Here is a 16039-nt window from a genome sequence, read left to right as displayed (position 1 = left end):
ATTATATCAAAGACAGAATGGAAAGCTACGTGTGATTGCTTATGGCTCCCGTACTTTGACTGCAGCAGAGAAGAATTATCATTTGCACTCAGGCAAGTTAGAGTTTCTAGCCCTAAAGTGGGCGATCACAGAGAAATTTCGTGACTACTTATACTATGCACCATTCTTCACCGTCTACAGTGACAATAATCCACTCACCTATGTGCTGTCCACTGCTAGACTGAATGCAACAGGTTGCCGCTGGGTAGCAGAGCTGGCCGATTTCCATTTCACAATAAAATACCGCCCTGGTAAAGAAAATATCGATGCAGACAGTTTGTCCAGAATGCCTTTGGATGAGGAGATGTTTATGAAGGAGTGTTCAGAGGAAATGTCATATGATGTGATTGGAGCAGCGACACAAGCCGTGGAAAATCAGGATGAGTCTAGCGTATCTTGGTCCATGGGTATCTCAGCTGAATGTGAAACGCTAGCTACAGACACATTACTCAGTCCACTAACAGCAGGACAAGTTAAAAATGACCAGAGAAATGACCCCACTGTGGGACCCTCGGTTCAGTTCAAACTGACAGGAGATAAACCATCAGGTCACAAACTAAGACAGCTCAGCCCACAGATCACAAGCCTTCTTAGAGAGTGGGACAAACTGAACATGAACGAAAATGGGGTATTGTACAGGAAAACGACAAGTAGAAAACAACTGGTTCTTCCAGAAAAATATAAAAGTACTGTGTTAAAGGAGCTTCACGATGAAATGGGCCACCAAGGTGTAGACAGGACTACGTCACTGATCCGAGACCGGTTTTACTGGCCCTATATGCAACGAGAGATAGACGACTATGTCACAAGGAAGTGTGCATGTCTCAAACACAAGAAGCCAAGCCGTGAGACCAGAGCCCCAATGTCGAGCATTGTCACCACTCAACCATTCGAACTTGTCTCAGTGGATTTCTTGCATCTTGACAAATGTAAAGGTGGCTACGAATATATTCTGGTAATCATTGACCACTTTACACGTTTTGCCCAGGCATACGCCACAACTTCAAAATCAGGAAAAACAGCAGCAGACAAAATATTTAATGACTATACACTGAGATTTGGCTTCCCCACAAGAATACACCACGATCAAGGTGGTGAATTTGAAAACCAATTGTTCACACAACTGAAAAAGTACTGTGGAGTTGCTGGGTCAATAACTACTCCCTACCACCCCCAAGGGAACGGACAGGTAGAGCGGTTTAACCGAACACTACTTCAGATGTTAAAGACCCTCACAGAGAGACAAAAAAGTAACTGGAAAGACTCACTAAACAAACTGACCTATGCATACAATTGTACTCGCAGTGAAGTGACTGGATTTCCCCCCTTCTACTTACTGTACGGACGCTCCCCACGGTTGCCAGTTGACATGTTATTCAACTTGACCTCAGAACAAGGAAACTGTAATCACCATCACTACATGGAAAAGTGGAAGGAGGGCATGGAAGAAGCCTATGAGATCACAAGAGAGAATGCTCACAAAGCTACGATTAGAAGTAAGAGACATTATGACAGTAAAGCTAAAAGCTCAGTGTTACAGCCTGGAGATCGTGTTTTAATCAGGAACATGACACCTCGTGGGGGTCCAGGAAAACTGAGGAACCATTAGGAGGATAGTATCCACACAGTTGTGCGCCAAGTGAGTCCAGATATTCCTGTTTATGAACTCAGACCTGAGAAAGGAAAAGGGAGATCAAGGATTTTACATTGTGATCTTCTCCTCCCATGTGACCACCTGCCACTTGAAACGACAGTGCAGCCACGAGCAAGGAAAAGGAATGTGGAGCAAATAGAGGAAGCAGAGGACGAAGAGGACGATGGAGATGAGTATTATCCAGTGTCACTTCAGCAGCAATCTGAGCTTTGCTCACCTGAGACAATGAATCCTGTGTGTAGTACACCTCCGGAGCTCGAATTCACTCAGGCTGAGGAAAACATGCCACCTGAGCCAGATGGAGAACAAGGAACGACAAGCCAAATGGAAATCTCACTGGAGAGAGGACAGTTTTGTCGAGGGTATGGCTTTGGAGGAAGCTGTCCCCTTGCTTGTTTCAAGTGGTGAGGCGCTTCAGCGGCCCAGACGACAGCACAGAAGGCCGAGGGTTTTCACATATGATAGGCTTGGATCACCAACTTGTCAAAACATTAGGACATTACAACAACAAAACTGGATGGTTCCGTGGACATACATTGCACAGCCACATCACTTCCAATACTTCCGGCACTAAGCGCATGAAAGATAGAAACTGAACTGAGTAAGTGCATACACATTACACTCAAAATGGACTGTTCAGCACAGAATGCAGATTCAAATGGACTGTTGAACATAAGATGGACTGTGGTTACACTCTACAGTCACATTCATATGACACTGTTGCAGTGAATCAAACCTTGTTAAAGGGGAGTGTAATCGACTTGAACATGTTGCACAAACAGAACTGTTAACAAGGCAGTCATGTGTCTAAGTGGACACAAAACAAAGACATTAAAGGATATTGGGTACTTACCTGTGCTTGAAGGAATGTATGAAAAGAGTTCCAGTCTGTAATATTGATATAATATACGATGTAGCAGAAGTGTTGATCTGAAATAACCGTGCATTGTGTGTTGATTAATAGAGTATGGTTTAACTCCTTTATTTGCACTAAAGGTCAAAGGTTACATTCGGATGTTGGGGACAACATCTATTTTGAGGGGGAGTATGTGACAAGTGTTCCTAACTCATTTAATTTCCAATAGGTTTACTATATTCTGTTATATTAATGGTTATATTAAAAACCGTATTAAGGTTGTCACTGTTAAAAACTAGATGAGTAATATTGAGAAGTGGAATGCAGATAATGCTGATCCTTCTATGGGTTGATTATTCGTTGATGTATTGGTAATGCCTCGGGGCTTCTGTAGGGGGATCGCATGCGCGCGCTTCTCTTCCTTATTCAATACAGACGAGTGAAGGCGAGAGCTGCATCATGTGTGTTTCTTAAACCTTCTCCCGTTACTTTTTCCCTTTTTAAGGTAGTTACCACTCACAAAGCAATGTAGATATTAACACGTTTATAATACATTTCGTTAAGGTATTATGGTTTTATATGAGTAAAATTTTTTGTTTAAAGAGTTTTGTGCTAACTGCGAAGATGTGTAACTTTATGCTAGCAGCTAGAGACCTCGTGGCTCCGTCGTGACCGAGTCTCGACATAGACCAGTGTTTACTGTGTCATTTGTGTTTAAGCTAGTTACTACTACGTACACATATTTCTGCTGTAAAGTTTATTGTGTATTTATCACTATAAGGGTGATTTCATGTGATACTGAATACTGCTGAATACTGTTAAAAGTACAATTAATTTTAGTGTTACTTGAGAACTCATTTAAAAAGGAGTATTAAAATGTATTTTGATAACTTTGTTTAAAACAATTAACATTTCATATGTTAATTTAGTTAAAAAGATCATTTAGAAAGCATTAAAAAGGTTGTGACTGTGGTCCTGAATCTGATGAGTGCACAAATGTTGAAATGTATGTTTTCTTGTATACATTGTTCAAAAGCTCATTTCAATACAGACGAGTGAAGGCGAGAGCTGCGTCATGTGTGTTTCTTAAACCTTCTCCCGTTACTTTTTCCCTTTTTAAGGGTACAACGTGTGTGTGTGTGTGTGTGTGTGTGTGTGTGTGTGTGTGTGTGTGTGTGTGTGTGTGTGTGTGTGTGTGTGTGTGTGTGAGAGAGAGAGAGCGCGTCTGGTCTGAACTGCCGATTTAGCGATGTGTTATTTTTTTAATGTGATTATAGTTCTTCTTACTGTTTCTTGCGTGCTTTGATTAAAGGTCCCATGACATGAAATTTTCACTTTCTGCCTTTGAGAAATTAGACGCTCAACCCCGCTGATCTTGAATCTCCTCCTTATGACAATATATCCAATGTAAACATGCATGGTCTACCGTTGCCGCAGATGGTTTCCTATCTGCGAATGTTTTAATAAAAAACACCATGAAAGATGTTTAAGAGGACTGACTGTGTGTGTGTGTGTGTGTGTGTGTGTGTGTGTGTGTGTGTGTGTGTGTGTGTGTGTGTGTGTGTGTGTGTGTGTGTGTGTGTGTGTGTGTGTGTGTGTGTGTGTGTGAGAGAGAGAGAGAGAGAGAGAGAGAGAGAGAGAGAGAGAGAGAGAGAGAGAGAGAGAGAGAGAGAGAGAGAGAGAGAGAGAGAGAGAGAGAGAGAGAGAGAGAGAGAGAGAGAGAGTCCGTGCTCAGAGAGAGAGAGTCCGTGCTCAAAGTGTTGGATTGTAACAAGCGTAAGTCCGGAAATTTGATTTTGTAATTAAAGGGTATGTTTCTGTGAGAAGAGATCGGGAAGAGGGAAATGGTGGTGGGTGTGTTACTTTCATTAAATCTGAAATACAGTATAGAATGGTGGGGATAGGGAGAGAAATGGAATATGTGGTGGTGGAGGTATGGAAGGATGATAAGAGTGTTGTAATAATACATTTTTATAATCCATGTAGACAAATGACATTGGAAGATATGCTGAAGATAGAAGGGCAAAGTAGAGAGAGGGTGATATGGTGTGGGGATTTCAATGCCCATAGTAGTATGTGGGGAGGAAATGTTACTGACAGAAATGGGAAGGTGGTTGAAGAATTGATGGATGAGATGAATTTGATCTGTATGAATGATAGGGGAGGAACACGAGTAGACATTAGAACAGGTCAAGAAGCAGTGTTGGATTTAACTCTTGTAAAAAGTAGGTTAGGGGGAATAATTAACTGGAGGGTATTAAGGAAATGTACTATAGGTAGTGACCACTTTCCTATTTTGATTGAAATGTGTACCAATATGAATATGAATTGTGTTGAAAGAAATGAGAGAAGAGAAGGGAGATGGAATTATGAAAAAGCTAACTGGATTGAATATGTGAAAAGGGTGGAGGAGGGTTTAGACATAAATGAAGTAAGAAGGGTAGATGATGTGTAGAAGCTATAAATGAGAAAATTATAGGAGTTATGAAAAACGCAGCAGTAAGTAATATTCCTAAGGGTAAAAGAAGAAGAAAGACAAAAATGGTACCATGGTGGAATAAGGAGTGTGATGAAGCTATTAGAAGGAAAAGGAGAGCATACAAGAAGGTAAGAAGAATGCATAATTATACAGATTTAATCGAATATAAGAGAGAACAAGCAAAGGTAAAAGAGGTGGTAAGAAGGGCAAAAAGACAACATTGGAGAGATTTCTGTGATAGAATAGGGAGAAGTACATCAATAGGAGAAGTATGGAGAATGATCAGAAGGATGAATGGAATAAGGAAAGATATGGAATATCCTGTTTTAAATGAAGGGGAAGTTATAGCAATAGAAAACTGTGAGAAAGCAGAAATGTTTTGTAATACATTTATAAAAGTAAACAGTACGGAAAATCTGACTGAAGAGTTTAAGGGGAAAGGGAGGAAGTATTACGAGAGCATCCTCATCTATTGGGAAAAAGACAGGAAAGAGATGATATAATGGATGTCCCATTTGAAATGACGGAACTAAAACGAGCGCTGAGGAGAATGAGAGAAACTACTCCGGGGCAAGATGAAATCAGCTATTATATGATCAAGCAGTTAAGTGAGGAATCGTTGAGAGTAATGTTAGAATTCTATAATAAAGTGTGGGAAATGGGGGTGCTACCGCAAAGTTGGAAAGAAGCATTGATATTGCCAATAAAGAAACCAGGGAAGGATCCAAGTAAGCCGGCTAGCTATAGGCCAATAGCCCTTACATCTCATGTAGGGAAAGTGATGGAGAGAATGATAACGGATAGGTTAGTATATTTTTTGGAAAAAGAAGGAAAATTAACACCTTTTCAAAGTGGATTTAGGGTAGGAAGAGGAACTATGGATCCGGTTATGTGTTTGGAAGCGGAAATAAAGAAAGCTCTGTCAAATAAAGAATCAGTAATTGCTGTGTTTCTTGATACTGAAAAAGCCTATGATATGTTATGGAGGGAGGGTCTGATGATTAAGTTGGAAGAGATGGGGGTAGGGGGAAGAATGTTTAATTGGATTAATGATTTTCTTAAGCAAAGAGTAATAAGGGTGAGAGTAGGAGATGCTATATCATCTCAAGGAATAATAGAAAATGGTACTCCTCAGGGAAGTGTGATAAGTCCAGTACTTTTTATAATAATGATAAATGATATATTTAGTAAGGTGGATAGGAGTGTTGGTAGATCACTGTTTGCCGATGATGGGGCTTTGTGGTTCAGAGGGAGAAACAATAAGTTCATTATGGGGAAAATGCAGAAGGCTGTGGATGAGGTAGTTAAATGGTCATATAAATGGGGCTTTAAGCTATCGGTGGAGAAGTCTCAAGTTATAATATTTTCCAACAAGAAAGTAGATAATGAATGGAAGTTAAGGATATATAACAGGGATATGGCACGAGTAACATCAGTTAGATTTTTGGGAATGTGGCTAGATACTCGACTTACATGGAAAGAACATATTGATAAGATAGTGAATAGGTGTAAAAGAGTGTTAAATATAATGAAATGTATGGCAGGACAAGAGTGGGGAGCAGATAGAGGGGCGCTTCAAACAGTATATATAGCAATGATAAGATCTGTACTAGATTATGGAAGTATAGCATATGGGTTGGCAGCAAAATCACAGTTAGAGAAATTGGATAGAATTCAAGCACAGGCATTGAGAATTTGCTGTGGAGCATATCCAACAACACCCATAGCAGCAATGCAAATAGAGATAAATGAAATGCCACTTAGTATTAGAAGACAACAGTTAATGGCTGTGTATTGGACAAATCTTAATAGTCAGAATGAGGTACATCCAACAAGGAAAATATTAGGAAAATGTTGGGAACAAGGAATGAAGAAACATAAGAGTTTTGGGTGGGTGGTAGAAGAAGATATTAAGGAGATGGGGATAGACAATTATAGATGTGTACCAAGAGTAATATATCCGCATACTCCTATATGGATTATTCCTCAGCCTGTAGTAGATTTAACATTACTGAAGATAAGACAGAATGAAGGAAATAATGAGATGGAAGTAATGAGAGCAAATGAGTATTTAAGAATAACGTATGGAGATAATATACAGATTTACACAGATGCTTCCAAAAAAGGAAGTAGAATAGGAGTGGCAGTCAATGTGCCAAAGTTAATGGTGAAGAAAAAAGCTAGAATTAGTGATCATTTGTCGGTATATACAGGTGAGTTGATGGCTATCCTGCTAGGAGTACAAATAATTAAGGAAAGGTAAATTAAAAATGCAGTCATATGTTCAGATTCTTATTCAGCAATCATTAGTGTTGATAATCAAAAGTCAGAATCAAGACCAGATTTAATCATGGAAATTCTTCAAAATCTCTTTGAATTGAACCAAATTAAAATAGAGGTACAGTTTATGTGGGTCCCAGCTCATGTGGGAATTAAAGGCAATGAGGAAGCAGATAAATTAGCTAAACAAGCAGTAGATGAAGAGATGGTAGAAATTGAGTTGCTATATAGTTTAAAAGAAATTAAATCAGTAATAAAAGAGAAAATGAGTAAAAAGTGGCAACAATATTGGGATAATGAGAGTAAAGGGAGACATTTATATGCAATACAAAAGAAAGTGGGAAAAGGTAGAAAAAGAGGGAGAAATAGAAGGGAGGAAAGTATAATTACAAGACTAAGGGTGGGACATACCGGTTTGAATAAAACATTACACTTAATATCTAAGCATCCAACGGGTTTGTGTGAGAAATGTGGACAGAATGAAACTGTAGAACATGTGATTATTAATTGTAATGGGTATGATGAAGAAAGAGAAGTGCTGAGAGAAGAATTATGGAAGAATGAAGGGAAAGAGTTAACATTAAAGAATATATTAGACTCAGATATAGGAAATAATATGGTTAATGTGTTGTTTCAGTTTTTGAATAATACTGGTTTAATGAAGAGAATGTAGGATTAATATGTATTTAGGCTTATAGAGAGAGGTAGAAGATGTGGATAGTGTGAGACAGGGTAAGTAAATTTGGAGGTAAATAAGGATACGGATGGGAAGCGGGAGTTAAAGGGAAGTGGGGTGGAAGCTGGAGGAGCTGAACACGCAGCGCCAGTGTTTTTTTTTTTTTTTTTTTTTTTTTGGGGGGGGGGGGGGGATGCTTAGGAATGTTTCTGATCCAAGCTCCAAGCTACCGGGTGATGGCAGTAATGCACTGTTAAGTGCGGTTGCCAATAAAACAAAAAAGAAGAAGAAGCGTAAGTCCGGTAAGATGATGCTGGGCGCTGTAATAGTACATCCAAATAGCAACATATAAATGGTAACGTATGATTTTCTGCCCCCACCCCTTAAAACACACAGCTTAGAGGTTGTGTCTTAATTGGCTTCCTCAGAAATTTTCGCCACGCCACTGTTTATTTCACACAATTCTGAATATAGGCCTATATCTTGCAGTTCTGACTTTATAAGCAATTGCGACTTTATTTCACACAATTCTGAATTTATAACACACAATTGCGACTTTATATCACACAATTCTGACTATATATATCTTGCAGTTCTGACTTAAGCAATTGCGACTTTATTTCACGCAGTTCTGACTTTATATCTTGCAATTCTGACTTTATAAGAAGCAATTGCGACTTTATTTCACACAATTGACTTTATATCACGCAATTCTGACTTTATATCTCGCAATTCTGACTTCATAACACGCAATTGCGACTTTATTTCACGCAATTTTGACTTTATATCTCGCAATTCTGAGAAATAAAGTCAGAATTGCGAGATGTAAACTCGCAATTGTGAGATAAAAAGTCGCAATTATTCTTTAAAATGTTTTATTCTGTGGCTTAAAAAAAGCTTCCATACCTCCTGGCCTCTTCCTCCCATCCATCCTCCCTGACGCGTTACGGTAGGGCCGGTGTAGCAGTCGATTCTGTTCCCTATCGGAATTCCTGTTCCCCCTGAACGAGCCGTGTCTGCTGACAGCGCATGCGTCAAAGCCTTAATAAACCTTAATAAATCAAAGCCTTAATAAACATTACATTGAAATCTGTAATAATGTTTTAAATTTGAAAAGAAATAATCTGGATTGAATTGACAGATGGGGGAAAATTCGCTTCTAATAAAAATAAAAACAATAAAAAACGCTTAAATTTCGGGAAAAAATACAATCCTTTTTTAACCTTTTGGCTTCCCGTACATCCAGAGTTGTGCTTCTTGCTCGTATTCAGTTCTGATGGTACGCATGGTAACTCGACAACTACGCATGATTTGTAGTATGATTTGCGTAAAGGGAACAGGAATTCCGATAGGGAACAGAATCGACTGCTACACCGGCCCAGCTATCGGTAGGCGCCGGTGTAGCAGTCGATTCTGTTCGGTCAGGGTATATTCTGGCAAACCGTTTGCCAATCACGTCTAGCAATCGGCAAAGCAAACTGTGGCACACGCCATTTACCAACAAGCGATGGGTAATTCGCAAAGCACAATGTTATTTTCTGTTTCCCCAGCACGATACCATAGAACGGCATAAAGTAAGAGGTTTGAGAAGTAAGAGGCGGGGCACCAGTTAAAAAATTTCAAAGTTAAAGTTCACGCAAACTGGTAGCCTATTAATAGACCAGGTTTAGTCAAATATTGATTGTTTATAGCTGAATTAGTTATAGGCTATATAGCCTACAATTATACACAACCGATTTTATTGGTTTATAGCCTACAGCAATCCTACGCATGTAGGCTACACGTCTGGTACGAGTTTATGAATGATCTATCACACTGTTTGGCCGTAGGCTAGCCTACTACAGAAATATTAAGTGATAACGATTTCAGTAACAATCAATTGGATAATGTTTTGATGAACTTACGAATCAAGTTAGATGAAGTTACTGTAAAAATGTATTCGTATAGCCTAGAGCTCAATTCACATCGTTTTCGTTTAAAAGTTTTACAAAAAAGTCATATTGTAAGCTTTATGGCTAGACGATATCACGAAATATGTTGCTGATAAATGATACACTGTTTGAGAGTTAGCCTAGTTATATTAAATTAATTTACCCGATATATCAGTGCCACTTTAGTGAGCAATGAGCATGACTGCATACTGGCATGTCAAAGTCTGATATAGACAATATATTTTCCACATGCTATGCATGGCTTCGTAATTTTACTTCATGCTTCTTCGTTTTTCCATTAGGATCTGTGAATAAACACAACATCGGGATTTTACACATGGTGTAGGCCTAATTCACTGTAGGCTATTTCAGTAAAACATCAGAAAACATCTTTATTTTAAAGCAAAACCACCGTGACAAATAAGACCATAATAGGCTACCAAATAGAACACAAGCCCTGCATGGCCATTGGGTTTTGTGCGTAAAATGGGAATAAAAACCGCGCAGTGCTAAAATGTGAAAATAAATAAAGAAATATATATTTTTTACTAAAACAGATATTATGTCGATCTTTAGGTTATGCAGATAGCTATATGTGACTGTTAATATTTGCAACCATTTTTATATACATTACACGCAGATTAAAACATGAACACACAATGCGGGGGTAGATAAATAAATAATTGGATTTTTAATGTCACAGTCGTAGGGCCTATGTGTCAGGTTTTAAAATCATCGGTGCCGTCACCAAGAGTTTGTTTGCAGCCGGTGTGAAAGCACAATGGGCACGCACGCGCAGCAAACGCTCTTTCCGACGCGCCACTCAGGCGTGCTGTATGAAACCGGCCTTAAAATAATTGTAATGTGGCGATCGGGTGCGGATATCTATAAATCAGAGAAAATTATGTTGCGGGTGGGTGGCGGTGCATTATTAATTAGAAGCAGCCGATTCGGGTGACGTTTAATATGATCCGCGCATCTAATGTAGGCCTATAGCCTCAGTATTAAACGATCAAGCTTTAGATGATTTTTTTCCACAGAAAATGAATGACACAAAACCATTTAAAACTTACCATACATAGCCTACATGAAATAATAGCCTAGAATGCGTTATGCAATGATTTAATAAATTATGTTGGTTGGAAGTCTTATTTCTCTGATGATTGGCTACACTGAATTTCTGAAAATTTCTATAGTTCATAAAACGTCTTAAGTGTTGCTAGGCTACCCTGTACCATCTGGAAGCTTTACAGCATGGCCACCAGTTTGAGAACCACTATTAGGCTAAAATCTGTGTTAACGGACTTTACAATTATATTACAAAATGGAGGTATGAACTTAGATATTAAATTCGATATTTTATTAAGATATTACATAAGAATGGGGTTGCTCATGCCAATATCTTATATCGTTGGATTCTTTATTGGATTATAGGGGAGAGCGGGGCACAAAGTAACGCTTTTTGACTTTCTCAGTTTGTGTAAATCATGGTTCAGAGTATTTTTTTTCCCACATTAATTTACCACATGTCTTCTACAATTATGTGTTTTTGTTTTATTAATACAGTATATACTTTTTTCTTGATATACCCTGAAAGAATGGAAGTGAAATGTGACATGCCCCATAGGTAGGGTACATTGTAACATGTGTGGGGCACATTGTAACATGTGACCATATGACAGCTTAAAATGTTATCTGATCTAATAAAAAATATATACAAAACAAACTAAAATATTTTCTAAATAAAATAAATTAAAAAACGTTTTCATAATGACAATTTTTAATAATTAAATATAAACTCATTTTTGACTTTTGACTACGAACACATGAAAACACAGCTATACAACATAGTTCAAAACAAATAAATAATTAGTAATTTCTGAACATTGACTCTCAGTCAGTTATCACCTTTTTCTCACGTTTTCTCAATAAAATTAATAAAAGTATAGAATATAATACCATATTTCTAATAGGGGCACTTGTAACGCAGAGTGACAACATGCCCCCGCCTGCACAACTGGGATTTAAACCCGGCTAGTGTCTTCTGCTAGTTAGCGAAGCATTAAACAACTATCTCAACTGTTAAATAACATCTTAGAGATTAAAATAATATCAGATTTGTCTAATTTTAAATAAACACAAAAAATAGAGATAAAAAATTAATTTAAGTAAGAAATTTACTTTTGCTATGGTTTAATAAATGTCAATGGATATCTTCCAAAAAAAAATATATATATATATATATACACAAAGTTTCGTCATCCAAGCATGTGCGGAAGTATTTAAAACAAGCGTGTTACAACTAGCCCCGCGTTAGGTTGTGCCCCGCACTCCCATAGGCTATATTCTATCTATGTTCCAAATATAATTGCGTTCTACTAATTCAGCTATAAACAATCAATATTTGACTATTAAAATATAGACCTTGTCTATTAATACCTGTTTGCGTGAACTTTAACTTTGAAATTTTTTAACTGGTGCCCCGCCTCTTACTTCTCAAACCTCTTACTTTATGCCGTTCTATGGTATCGTGCTGGGGAAACAGAAAATAACATTGTGCTTTGCGAATTACCCATCGCTTGTTGGTAAATGGCGTGTGCCACAGTTTGCTTTGCCGATTGCTAGACGTGATTGGCAAACGGTTTGCCAGAATATACCCTGACCCTGTTCCCTATCGGAATTCCTGTTCCCTTAATGCAATCATACTACAAATCATGCGTAGTTGCCGAGTTACCATGCGTACCATTAGAACTGAATACGAGCAAGAAGCAAATGGATGTACGGGAAGCCAAAGGTTAAAAAAGGATTGTATTTTTTCAGGAAATATAAGCGTTTTTTTTATTGTTTTTATTTTTTATTAGCTAAGCGAGTTTTCCCCCATCTGTCAATTCAATCCAAATTATTTATTTTCAAATTTAAAACGTTATTACAGATTTCAATGTAATGTTTATTAAGGTTTATTAAGTTTTATTAATGCTTTGACGCATGCGCTGTCAGCAGACACGGCTCGTTCAGGGGGAACAGGAATTCCGGTAGGGAACAGAATCGACTGCTACACCGGCGGTGCCGCGGTAGCCTTCACCTGAGAAAACGTTTTGGAAAAGACGGACTATGGACCCAAACAACTCTATAGGAGGGGAGGGGAGAACTCCCTCACATGGTACTATGCAGAGGCTGCGCGCTGCGGTGTCAGAATGCGAAACGTGTGCTATGTAACTAACGTGACATTGAAATGTGAAAAAAAATAAAAATAATAATAATTCCTCGACCGGCCCAAAAGTGAAGCGGCCCACCGGGAATTCTCCGGATTACCCACTCCGGGCCTGCTGTGGGCTATGGGGCGCCGTTTGTAAAGCGGCTCACGCTAAAAAAAATAAAAGCAACATCTTGTCACATTTAGCTTTAAACAATGTTTAAAAAACTGGTATGAATTTTTGATGGTCACTTTTTACCACATTTACAACAATATTTGTCAACTTAGAGATATTTTAAATAGTTAAATCTAAATATTAAATGTTACACCTAAATGTTAAATATTAAATCTAAATGCTAAATCTAAATGTTAAATCTAAATATAAATATAAATGTTAAATCTAAATGTTAAATCTAAATCTAAATGTTAAATCTAAATATTAAATCTAAATCTAAATGTTAAATCTAAATGTTAAATGTTAAATCTAAATATTAAATCTAAATCAAAATGTTAAATCTAAATGCTAAATCTAAATTCTAAATTTTAAATCTAAATGTTAAATCTAAATGTTAAATCTAAATGTTAAAACTAAATCTAAATGTTGAATCTAAATGTTTCGGGTGAAACTAAATATTTAACTAATATGCAAATTCAAAATGCCGGTAACCGGAAGTGCCAGAATAAAAGCTCGAGGTGGTCAGTCTGTGTTTATAGCATGGTTTATAGTGTCAAATAACGAATAAAAACCATCTCATAATAATAACTATAATATAACGATAATAACTACCTAAAATAATAAACACGTTTGGAGAAACTGTAGAGTTTCGTGATGAGAGTGATGACATGACATTCAGTCAAAGTGAGCCCCCTAGTGGCTGGCTATTATGGCTACAGGTCATAAGTCCCGCACTTTTCATAAAAGTGACACTAGCCTACTCTTCAAATACAGTTTCTCCAAACGTGTTTATTATTTTAGGTAGTTATTATCACGATAATCCATGTCCAAGAGTCCATTTCCTCGAATGAGATGTTTTTTATTCGTTATTTGACACTATAAACCATGCTATAAACACACACTGACCACCTCGAGCTTTTATTTTGGCACTTCCTGCTACCGGCATTTTGAATTTGCATATTAGTTAAATATTTAGTTTCACCCGAAACATTTAGATTCAACATTTAGATTTAGATTTAACATTTAGATTTAGATTCAACATTTAGATTTAGATTTAGATTTAGATACAACATTTAGATTTAACATTTAGATTTAATATTTAGATTTATATTTAACATTTATATTTAACATTTATATTTAATATTTATATTTAACATTTATATTTATATTTAACATTTATATTTAACATTTAGATTTATATTTAGATTTATATTTAGTATTTAGATTTAACATTTAGGTGTAACATTTAATTTAGATTTAACTATTTAAAATATCTCTAAGTTGACAAATATTGGTGTAAATGTGGTAAAAAGTGACCGTCAAAAATTCATACCAGTTTTTTAAACATTGTTTGAAGCTAAATGTGACAAAATGTTGCTGTTATTTTCAGCGTGAGCCGCTTTACAAACGGCGCCCCATAGTGGGCTATATGGAATAAGTTGGCGGACCGGTTTTGGCCAACTGGCCTTGTGCTTGACACATGTGGTTTAAAGCATATATTCTGTTCTGTTGAATCAGTAATTTGAATATACTATTATATGCGCTACAAATTTACTGGGAAAAAAGGGTTTTTATAGATTCGGTGTCTGTTCCTGTAATGATTTGGTTGTGGTGGCAAGACCGCATTCAGCAGAAAGAGTGAGAATCCAAACACAGTTTAGGTCATAGTCCATACCAGGCAGAGGGTCAAGCACATGTAATCAGCCCGAGCACAAATACAATCCACTGAGGCAGACGGGAACAAGAAATCCAAACCTCAGGAACAAATAAATATAAAGAAACCAGGAACTGCTCAAAATGCTGACAGAGAGTGTGAACTGAACTGAACCGAATTGTCAGCTGAATGAAGGCAAAAGGCATAAACAGGGTGATGATCAAATGAAACAAGACACAGCTGAAACAGATAAACTAATAATGAGCAGAGGGTTCTGGGAAATGAAGTCCGGGAATAACAGAGTCTATGGAAACAGTGAGGGACTAGGCTGCCATCTGTTGGTACATGGCAGCTGACAGATGTAACAGTTCCAGTCTGTTCCCCGTTTCCCTTTAGGTTGTGTTTCCACATAGGGGATAAGCTTGTTCAAATCTTCGAAGCTTCGACACCACACAGCTCAACTGCTGTACACTTTTCTATACACTTTTTAATGTAAGCATGTGTGGCCATCTGTAAATTGAATGTGTTTGGCATCTGGTCTGATCCCATTCCGGTAATTGCGGTTACCGACTAATGAATCAGAAGCACATTCACAGAAATGTGTATGTCATACACTTGCAATGAAGCTAAAAATATAAACAACTACATCATTATGTTGATATCCAATATTTTTACAATAAAACTTACAACAAACATGTCTTCTGAAGTCCGGGAATAACAGAGTCTATGGAAACAGAGAGGGACTAGGCTGCCATCTGTTGGTACATGGCAGCTGACAGATGTAACAGTTCCAGTCTGCAGTATACCTAGTTGTATACCGAGCTGCATCAAACACATTTGTAAATTACTTTCCTTGAACCCATTGTGCGGGTTCACTTTAATACCGCGTGCTTTATATACATGTTGCTGTTGATTGGACTGCAGTTCTGACACACCCACCAAACAAGAGAAAACGTATCTCAAACCCTGTTGCACACCGGTGCACGCCGTTCCCAGGAAACATGACGTTCAACCCGGAAACCGTAGCAAAACGTTGCGCACCGTTTTGAACTTGAACGTGCCCCAGGACTTCCTGTGATTGTTTCAGTGAGTTTTTGTGTAA

The sequence above is a fragment of the Scardinius erythrophthalmus genome, assembly GCF_964197995.2.
Source record: "Scardinius erythrophthalmus genome assembly, chromosome: 3".
Classification (NCBI taxonomy): domain Eukaryota; kingdom Metazoa; phylum Chordata; class Actinopteri; order Cypriniformes; family Leuciscidae; genus Scardinius; species Scardinius erythrophthalmus.
Note: the sequence above shows the minus strand (reverse complement) of the source record.